Below are 11296 nucleotides of genomic sequence, written 5' to 3'. Positions count from 1 at the left end.
GATGAGATCAGGTGAGTAACTAACACAGGTGAAATCAATGAACAAAAATGAAAGACAGGGCTACGTTCAAGAACACAACGAAACAGAACATGTTGACTAAGAAAATAAATACAGAACCTTACACCGTGGGAGACGATCTGATATACCATGGCTGTCAGCCAATCAGCATTGGCGGCTCGAACCACCCAGTTTATAACTCTATGTGAATGATAAAACTCAAATTCCCCCAAAACATTATTTTCTGTTAAAAAAATATTTGTAATTGTACCAAAAAATGGGGGAATTCCAAGTAGGCCTATAGTACACCAGACATGTTTTTACATCATTTCAAAAGCACGCCTTCCATTTCTCGATAGATTCCTCGTAAGCAGCCCTCCTTAAAAGCAGTTAACCAGAGCCATTTATCAGTGATTAAGTTTCTCATAAACATTTATCTAATTGTAATTTAATTACACCCACTCCAACACATACATTTTCTGTTGGATACATTTCTCCCTTTCTTTTTCAATTAGAGTAAGAAAAAAAACTAAATGCATATTTGCATAAGTACAAGAGGCATTCATTATTAATTGTAATCAAACCATAGCCTTGCATTGCACTCTTGACCACCTGTTGGGCCCCACGCTAAATATTTCACAGCTTTCTGTTTTTTTTGTTTTTTTCCCCCCCTGTTCTTCTACGCCTCACTTTGATGTTTTTGTTCCACATTCTTCCCTTTTTCCATCCTCTGTGGAATAGCCTCTGAATAATCCTACAGTTTTCGCCTTTCATGCTCTGAAACTTAGCATTTTAACAGTTGTCTGGAGATCCCTTTTTCCTTCTATGTGAAATATCATATTTAATAAAAGTGGAAGGCAGAGAGAAGCAGTAAGTCTGTGCTAACCACACAGCAGCGAGGTCTCTGGGAGACTGATTAGCATCCCACAGTCGGTCGGCGCTAGGCACTGCTTCTCAATAATTAGAGGATGTGCTGGTTTGCAGCCGTGACTGCAACGGTCTTGATGCCGTTTCCCAGGACAGACGGCAATTATTATAGACTATACACTTCTTTATACGTTCTCTTAGCCCTCTCAAAGCCCTCCAGTCACTCAAGATCTTTTCACTTTCAAAGGTCCGTTAATTTCCTGCAATCGGGTCACACAGGAGAGTGGCCAAGGCGGCTAAGATATGGCCCGTCGTGGGCCTGCCTGCATGCCAGTTCAGAGGGTGGCTACTCACTGTGGGGGTGTGTGGCACAATCAGACAGCCACTGAAGAGGACAGTGACCAATCAACCAAAAAGTTATCCCTCAATGGCCACATCTCAGACTCCACTGCAGTTACACAGGGTGTCCCCCAGGGCTTTGTGCTGGGCCCCTTACTCTTAATCATCTACATCCTCCACTTATTATTAAGTTTCAAATTCTGAAACAGTTAAATGATTGGTAATTCAACTATGCAATCATGAGAGAACAGGAAACAGTAAGGACTCTTTGTCCATATTTTCTCTGAAATCAATTGACAGACATATGATTCAACACATACTATAGTTGAATGCGGAAGAAGACTCAACTGCTGGTTCCCAATTGACCATAAAATCGAATCCACATGATTTAAGTTCAACGTAAGAAGGTTTGTTAGGGCACACATTTAAATGTGTATCTACTGCCACCTTGCAGTGAAAGACTAAGTTGGGATAGATCCTTGTGTAATGGACGTCACGTTGCTTGCTTAGCGAGTACCCCTTCTCTCCGATATCGGCTCATATCTGGCAGGAACTCGGGACCTCTGCTTAGCGAACAAACGTGACGCCCTCCTTGACAACATTCCAACTGTTTGAACCCCCCAAAAGGTAACAATTGGATGCCGCCCACAACATTTCAGGCTGGCTTTGGAGTGAGCATACGGTGCATCCTTAACTCCGTTACGCTTGCGTCCTACAACCTTGGAAAGCCAAGGAACTGAGATGTAAAAGATGGGTACTCACTTCCTCCATGTTGTGAAGTGTGTTCAGTAAGGGTTCGATAACGTAGAGCGGTATGTAGCGCTGTAGGCCAATAGCTACTAAGACAGATGAACAGCATAACCAGAGCTACATCCAGCAGCATTCACACTTACAAAGTGGAGTGTCAAGCTTAGGTTTCATAATGCAAGTACATTAGATTTGGCTAAGTGTTTTCGCTTAACTCTGAATGTGTAAACATCATTCTATGGCTTGGTCTTAAATGAACCCTGTCGTTTCCATGATTACGACTGTTTTTGATACAAATTTAGAAATGTACATCTCATTCAAAATAACATCATATTTAATCAACATTAAGGCAATTAAGGCAGTAATAATTAATTACAGCTTCTTATTACCCAAAGGCATTGATCATTACTCGTGCTCCTCAGGCATTCATTTAGTCACGATTATCGTACACAAATTAAAATGATTCCGTTGCTAAGCTAATCATTACGATGGACCACTCAAGACTTATAGATGTTTCATTACTGGACCTGAGTCCATTAGGTCTTCTTCATGGTGCACAGAATTGATATTTCATATCAAGGTCCCTCTTTTTCCTAGCAGGTATAAATAGAAGCCTATATCGATCTCGCTCTAGATGATAGCTTTGATTCTTATTAGTGAGTGTTCTTTCACCTTCAGGCCTGGGAATCAGCTGTGAAATGTCACGGTGACAGTTTCAATTTGCCTCAGGAGCTCACCGTAGCAACCGTGGCAATAGCCAGGCCCCAAGGTCAGCTGGTGAGGTGGCCTGTGACTTCTCTGTGTCGACCGGGTCCTGTCTGACGCCTCTAATGGGACATCACAGGTAAACGAGGTGGCTGTGTCAGTGCCAGACAGCTACGGTACTGCATGTCCTATTCTCAGGTAATTTCCAATAAAACAATACACGGCACAATCAGACCGGTAGACAGACAGACAGAGAAAGAGCACTGTTAGTTGTAGAGACCTTGTGTTATCTTAACACGGCTATACCTGAATAGTATTCTCACATCTTAGAAACAAAATATGATCACAGAATATTCACATTGAGATATAACTTAATCTTTTGCAGTTAGAGATGGTTTTAGTCTAGGAAGCCATATTAAGAGATTACACACATATAACCTGCGGTAATCTGCACCAGGGCTTCATGTAGGCCTACATTCTATTGAAATTTAACCAGCCTACGCTCCTCGTCAATAGACAGGTTTCCACTGACCCAGATTTATTCAACAAAAGCAATGTCGCAAATTATGCGACATGTGGAATGGCAACGGCAGATATAGGAGAAATTATCTAAAGATCGACAACATTTTTATCTGTTCGACAGGGGTGGATTTTTCTTTCATCAAAATGTCTTTATTGCAACACCTGATGGTGGAAACTGTGTTTTTAGAATAAATGATGATTGCCGAATACTTTTGAAGGTATACAGGGCACGTCATGCAATCATGGCACTATAAGCTCCGCTCCACATTTAATAGAAAATGGCTACTGCTTGCAACCATCGTTTTTCTTTTCTTTGCAGGACAGGGATTGTGTCCTGACTTTCAAGAATGCCTGAATTGCTTCACCTTGCTTCTCTGGTAGGCTGGCAAGCTTCACCATCCAATTATTACAGATCTACAGGAGTGTAAGTTTCCCCATGGCACGGACCGTGGCGATACGTTGACACATGATAATTAATCGAATATGGCAAATATGAGTAAATTACTGCGTTCTATCCATGCTGGCTTTGGGCAACCTGAGACATGAAACAGATAAGTGGGAGGGCATACAGGCTGTCGCCAATTTATTAATGTGCAATTTGCCTAAATGGTTCATGGAAAAACTTCAACCACTACATTTTTTGGGGGGTGTGACGTTCCAGCTGTTTTCATCGACACAAGATTGTTCAATGGAAACTCTCCCTAGCAGACAATTGTTGAATCTATGTCCTATTCTAACTTTCTAAATGTCGACAGAAAATCAATGGACAAGTTAATGCCACATAGCTACTGTCTCCTCAGCCAAGCTACATCATACTGGGGACCATTATTAATCATTACAATCATCAATAATGTAGTTAATATTCACTTAATCCTCCATGAACGCCCCACCGAGGTGTCATTGATTGAACAAAATGGCCGCCACCGACCGACTCGGATCAGTCACGGCTTCCAGTTGAAACTCTCCCTCCCTCTCAGCCAATTAGAGTTAGAGACTAGGGAGAATTAGTATAGAATCTGTCAGTCTATCAGATACCCCAAAGCCCCCAAGGGCGGAAAGGAAAAAGAAATGTGAAAACGGCTCCCATTCCAAATAAGACGCATAGATAAGAAGTCTCTGGGTGCGTCCCAAATGGCGCCCTATCCCCCAGATAGTATAGGGCTCTGGTCAAAAGTTGTGCACTAAAAAGGGAATAGGCTGCCATTTAGGAGCCAGACTCTGACTGCGATTAGTTTGGCCCTGTAGCTGATGTTGATCAATCTCAGGGCCGGGGACGGTGTGGAGGTGAGGTCCGTAACGGATGGCTGAATTCCCCTCTGTGTTGGTGGATGATCATGGAGCGTATCAGTGGACTAATGAGGCACACGGCTGTGATGATGGGATGCTCGATAGGGCCTTGGCCCCTCTGTACCTGTTCCATGACACCACAGACCCACTGAGACCTGGCTGATAGTAATATGAACTGTGCAGTGCAACTCCAAAGGTGGAAGATAGAGGAATGGCTGGAATATCTACAGTATGATAATAATTGTGGTGAAGTGTTGTTTAGTATGGGCAGCATGTTGGAAGCCATCTTGTTACTTTTTTGTACTCTGGCTATGTTTGTGTGTTTGTTTCACCTCTTCCATAGACGGCCTATAGTACATATGACCATAAGGCTTGGCTATGTATATAATAACTCTATAAATAAAATAAGTTATTCTGCTAATGTTCTATTTCTTCCACATCTCTTTTTTTGTTCAAATCACTGTGGTATGAAATCGTACTGAAAAATGATGTTTTTTTGGGCCGAAGCTTCTTATCCACACTGTGATAAAAAACAACATCTTAGAGCAGGGGTCATAGCACTAATACAACCTCTGAATGTTAATTACACCAGTACACCTGATTAACAACACAGACATGGTGTTGAGAAGCCATGTGACTTGTGGCTGTCAAACCCGTTGGCCCTGGTGTCAGGTCTGACTTTATCCCCCATTTTCTCCTTTTGTCATATTCCCAGAACCCCCCCCCCCCCCCCCCAAAAAAAGATCTGAACCTTTTCTTTTCGCCCGAATTTACATCTTTCCCTCATTCCCGTGCTTTCTTATCAAGAGAATTGTAATGAAGGGCAGAGCAGGAGGATCTGCAGGGAGAAAACTTGGAGTCAGGAGGAAATGCACTTCATTCATTGATGGAATGAAATTTCCATAAAAGTACAATCAGGTTTGAATTTTAAAAGTGAAATTTTAAGTAGCCTAAGAGATAGTGGTTTGGTTTGCAGTGTGATCAAGCCCAAGACATCTCACTCAGAGAATAATTATTTTTGCTCCCTTAATTTCAACCGGGTTTCTTTCTCATCTCTGAGCTTACAGGTAGTGGCAAAGCCCGGTGGTATTGTTTCCCCCAAGTACTTCAGCAGCCAGGCAGCGCAGTCTTTCTTCTGTGCTAGATTAGAAACAAGGCAAAAAGAATGGCAAATGCAGATATGTGGTCTGTGGAGTCAGTCATTATAGGAATTGTAGGATTGTCGGAACGGGGCCCGAAACCAGCAAATAAATTAATAAATAATGTACTTTAGCAAAAAAAAAAAAACACAGCATGTAAATAAATATGTATATTTCAGAATTGAAAAGTGTAAAGGATTCTTTTTGTGCATATTCACTGTTGAGTCGTTGCATATTAAATGCAGATGTTATGACACATGGAGCAAGAGAGATGGACAGTAATTAAGTTTGAATGTGAGGCGTGCAGCAGCAGACATAGAATTCAACTAAGAAATTCTATTATACATTCTACTATAAAAACAGAGCTTCTTCGTTGATATTTTTAGACGTCGATTTTTTTTAATGAATATGGTTGATTAACAAAGGCAGTTGAACCACATTCTCTAAAATGACAAACATATGCAGATAGAATGACCAAGCAAATCAAACACAGCAAATTGCTAAGAACAATATCAGTTATATTATTCTCATTTTCTTTTGCTTTAGGTGTTAAAAACACCAGTTACACCCAATGAATTTAAGGATTTTGGTTACTGTGTCAACCGAGCTAGTAGACTGCAATTTTTATTAGCCCAGGTCCAAAATCTGTGCCATGCGATATTTGAAAATAAACATTCCACTAGCTGGTGAGCTAGTTGGGCACATTTTCTACTAGTCTGTTTTGAAATGTACTAGCCACGGGCTAGTGGCTAGCTTAATTTCCATCCCTGGTTACACCTCTTCCAGTAGAACACTACGGCAAACTTCTGAAAAGTTACCTTAGTGTTAGTAAAACACATATACATTTTCTGTATCAAATGTGATCTGTCAGACCTGTGCATCTTGCCTGGAAGCTATTAATCTAACATGACCCCTTTTCTGTGAGAGAAGGTGCCTGACCAATTATTTTCAGGCAGATGCAGGGATGCAGAATGACTCCAAGCATCAGTTTATTTTTTTTCCAGATGATGCCTAAGGTAAGGGGAGAATGGCCAGAGGCTACGGCAGGCCCCCAGGGACAAACAGAGCTCATAAACTGTGAAACTGACATCTCTCATCTATTGCCTTTGCTAACTAGACCTTTAAAAACCTTGATAGGGCTCTATGTGCCAAGCTCATCCCGTATGTTTTCCGAACATTATGAATTTGAAGTAATTTCAACGTATTGACCCGTGTATAAAGATGCACATAATCATCACGTATCAAGGATGAGTAAAAGTGATTTAGCTTGATATATCTACACCTCTACTTACTTTCATATATCTTTCACCACTTCGTACAACTAGGAAGTGTTAAAAAATACATACAACTTCTATACAACTTTCCCCAATCAATACACCACTACCCTTGAGGGATGTTTTCTCATATCAAGATACATTTCCTTCACAAGTGTAGCTGGTTTTCTACTACATTCATCGAAGCTGGCTCAGTGTGCGTGTGTGTATGCGTATGGTTGTGCGTGTGTGTCCGAGTGGATGTGGGCTGCCACGGAGGGGTCACACTAAGTTTGTTTTTGGAATGCCAGTGGGTGGCGGCAAACACACACACACACACACAATGGTTGCCACGGTAGCGGTTTCCCCTGGCGACGGGTCCTCGGAATCAGACAAGCCTTGCAGGGTGCCTCCAGGAATGTTCCTTCAATCATAGGGTGGCTCGTCACTCCCGTCACTGTGTGTGTGTGTGTGTGTGTCACCTCCTGTCACCTCCACAACAACCGTACTCCACAATGAAGCCACGACGGACAATCTGACAAGACAGGTCTGGTCTACTCCATATGCATTTTATGTGGGAGGTGCAGAGTGGTATTATAAATATAACACTCATTTCTGTGGTGGCTTTGTATATTCCCTCTTCCTTTTAGGGGAAAAATGCTAATAGGCTCCAAAAGGGCCCAAAAGATCACTTGATATGCATAGCTATGGCGTTGAAATGGTACCAAACTGCAACCCTATTTGTCTGTCGTAGCTCTTGTTTTCCGTATTGATAAAACTCCTCTTGACACAAATGCATTTAGTTGTACAGCTGCCTATCTATGGAGTAGATATCTTTGGGGTTGAGACAACAGGTAGCTGGGTTAAACCTGACCGAATGCTGCGGCTACACTCATTGTTTCACTTGGTGAGTGCAGTGTTCAGTCTGGTTAACCAGGCTACACAGGTGTGCTCTCATAATTTGATCACTCTGTTGTCACAGAGAATTTTCCTGCGCCGCAGGAGGAAATGCAAACTTGTAGAGTATTCAAACTTGATTTGCCCTAATGAAAAATGTACCAACCCCTACAAAAATGTCCATTAATTATAATCCACATAATAATTCACATTTCCTGTTGCAGCAGGATATTGTAATTTTCCTGCTGTGTGAAACTGATCTAAACAAATTTAGATCTTACATCTGTAGAACAGTGTTGTTGGTATAGGAGGAAGTGGCTCACATTGAGACCGGCCTGAGAAAAGCCCTGGTCCTACCTGTGAGGTACTGTAATGAACTGTAACACAACAATAGTCATTGAGGTAAATAGCATACATTCGTGATCCTCAAACCCAGGGGCGAAAATCTGACATCAACCTTGGAGGGGACAATTACATGAAATTTTCTCAGGAGCAATTCCTGAGGGGGACACCAAAAGTAGTGCTGTAACACATAGACTATGTTGTAATATGTTAAATGTATATTGAGGGACCATAATCACTACTACTGGATAATTGTTAGGTACAGTAGTTAACTGAAGGGTTGTCCCAACTTGTTTAAATCATTATAATACTACTACTAATAATAGTTATAGCAATGTTCCTTATCAGTGCAGTGTTCCTCTCTCTTGAAACGTCAACACTCTGTTTGCAAGAGTTTGCGGTTCTATAAATTGTGGGTGTGGCTGATATGGTTTTGTGTCATCACTGAGGTAACTGGACGATGCTGTGCCACTGTCCCCTATACTGGTGCTGCTGGCAACAAGGGTGACACCTGGTCCTGCCGTGGCTGTGACACTGTCCTCTGAAGTCTCTCTCCCTGGCTCTTTCCCTTTCACCACCCTCACTGACTCACAGTCTGTCTCCTAGAAAAGAAATAAGGTGTTTGCTGTACTCCTAACTACCGGTACCCAAAACTACACAATTAATCACAACAGCAATACCATTGCCTTAAACAAATCTTGGTTCAGTCACCAGTTTAAATTGAGAGTGGGGGTATTCATGGCATTTTCCAATTATGTCCCTATTTTACAAATCAAAAAAATTGAGAACCTTTCATAATGTTGCCAAACAAAGACTCAACAAACTTACCTGAGACTCCCTGTCTCTGCCAGTCTGTCCCTGCATATCTGTCCCCAGCTCTGCTGTCTGTGTGCCATCTGTTGCCTGCTCTGCCTAATGACATCATTGTGAAATATTTCCATTAGCATTTCACTTCTTTCTTATGAACATTTTATCAACTGGTCTTTGAGATATTAGGCTACTAGAGTTCTTACTTTGCGTTTTGGTGTACTGAAAAATACTCTGATGTCCGTCTTTTTACTTTTTTCTGACATTTTTCTACCTGGCTGGCTGGCTGACCGGTCTAGCTGCACACACACATTTACACAACACATGCTGCAACGTTTTGAAATTTTAACATAGTTTGTTTCATATTGGCAGGCTTCCAACAATAGCTGAATTTGCAAAGCTAGCGAGCACCAATTCCGTTTCTGTGGTGTTTGCTATAATCTTTGCTACCTGGTTAAAGGTGAAAAAAATAAAAAATTCACTAGCGACAATTTAGCTTTTGCAACGAGACCATTAAATATATTTAAGACAACGGTATAAGAGAGTGTAGTTCTGTTCAGTTTGGACTTCAGTTTATCGCTAACCTTATCACAGGGACTTTGAAGCACTACAGCTGCATGCTAATCTTGGAATAAACTGACGATAGCAAATATTCCATCTTTGACGACGCCACATAAATGGAATAGGTACTAGCTAGCTTGATAGTTAATGTTTGCTTTAGTTTGCGCGCTAGCTCTGCAAATTCAGCTAGTGTGTGAACCCTGCAACATTAAAAAAATATATACATTGCTAAGGCGCGATTGACTGGATTACCTCACGTCAGTTACGTACATTGAGTGCCTTTCGGACAGTAGATACGAGCCCTCTATTACCTTGCAAGCTAAAGAACTGGCAGTGGATCAAATCATTGTGAGGCAAAGGGCGGGGGGGTCGCAATCTTGTGAAATTTAAAAACGCGCTATTAAGTGTCTATAATCAGCACAAGTGCTTTCATTGCGTATTATTAATATTATTGAAATTACATAGTTATGTTTACAGTGATATATTGGGGGGACAAATCATATTTTCCCCAGGATGGGGGGGTCGTGTGTCCCCCGTCCCCCCTGGGATTTCCGCCTATGCTCAAACCACTGGCATGAAATCAATCCATCCGAGTCAAATAATGAAAAACAAAACAGAATAATTGGCTTGCGGTCGATAGCCGTTTGAATATAAGCCTTCCTTTAGCCGTATCAAGAGGCGTCCAAATGAGTTTATTGGGCCGTCTACAGAGATCAATGTCTACAGGGTCACAGTTTTATCTGGGACTTGTGCTGTCATTAAAAGAGTTTCAATAATTCATGGCACCCAGAGGTATACAAACACAGCCAACTGTTCCAACCAAGAATGAAAACACAAAAGCAGGAAAACACCCATTCCCCGGATGGATCAACATTCTAATACACAGGAACAGAAACACACTCCTTTCTCCTACTTAGGATAATAAACTATCGTCAGATAGCGAAATGGACCGATATACCATAGGTTTCCTTGCTTATCAGGTTTTCCTATTGCTGTTTCAGATGTGGCTTGTGTTCTGTTCCTACCCTCGGAGGTATTAAACGTGTTCATTATAATCTGAGCAGAGATAAATAGACTACCGATCCTTTCAATTGGCCTCCAGTACACAGGAGAGGCCAACCGTGACTCTGTCTAGCTAATCAATAGACCAGCAGCCGATGCCGTTGGAGCGCCCGGAGGTTGTTATATAGAGGCATTATTATCATTATTAGAAAAGATTAAACATCACCACTCTGGGACAACAACACATGCAACATGTTAGAATTTCAGAAATACTGTGGCAATTTTGGGGGTTTTGCTATGAGAAAGGGGTTAGATCCTTCCACAAAAAAAAACTATTATAATGTGTATTGAAGACGAGGGAAATGATACATTATACAACATTGATCCTTCAATATGTGATGAAACAAATTCTGCATTTTTAATTAAGAACATTCTGGAGGAAAAATGACAATGACAGCAAATGCTGTGGTGAGAGGAGAAAGCTGATCAATGAGCAGTTCTACTACTTCTATTGGCCTGTATAGAAAGAGTACAATTATGTACTGAGACAGACGTGGAAAGATAGCCGCTTCGAAAGGATCCACATTACAAGGAGAGAGATAATGACATGACTTATAAATAAAGAAATAGGTTATGATTGAACGTAAGGATTTAATTATACAGCAACAGTGAGGTTTATTGATAAAAGAGTGAATTATTTAATAAGAAGGGTCATTTTTACCAAGACAGCGCCAGTGACAAGTGTGCCAGGAAAAAGAGAAGGGCTCACATTCGATATTTATTATCACTCCGACGACATTAACGCTCACTATATGAGAATACTGGATTAAA

General features: G+C 41.3%; 1 long non-coding RNA gene across 1 annotated transcript; it reads right to left on the bottom strand.

Annotated features, from left to right (window-relative positions):
• Window positions 1-7922: 7922 nt before the first annotated feature.
• On the bottom strand, window positions 7923-9708 carry LOC139579145 (uncharacterized). Its single transcript, XR_011675682.1, has 3 exons — window positions 9109-9708; window positions 8924-9007; window positions 7923-8697 (listed from the first exon to the last, which is right to left on the bottom strand). It is a non-coding gene; the product is annotated as an uncharacterized lncRNA (long non-coding RNA).
• Window positions 9709-11296: the final 1588 nt, after the last annotated feature.

Source organism: Salvelinus alpinus, chromosome 6 (assembly GCF_045679555.1).
Source record: "Salvelinus alpinus chromosome 6, SLU_Salpinus.1, whole genome shotgun sequence".
In the NCBI taxonomy this organism is placed as follows: Eukaryota; Metazoa; Chordata; class Actinopteri; order Salmoniformes; family Salmonidae; genus Salvelinus; species Salvelinus alpinus.
The sequence above is the reverse complement of the archived record's forward strand: the minus strand, read 5'-3'. Positions and strand labels throughout refer to the sequence as shown.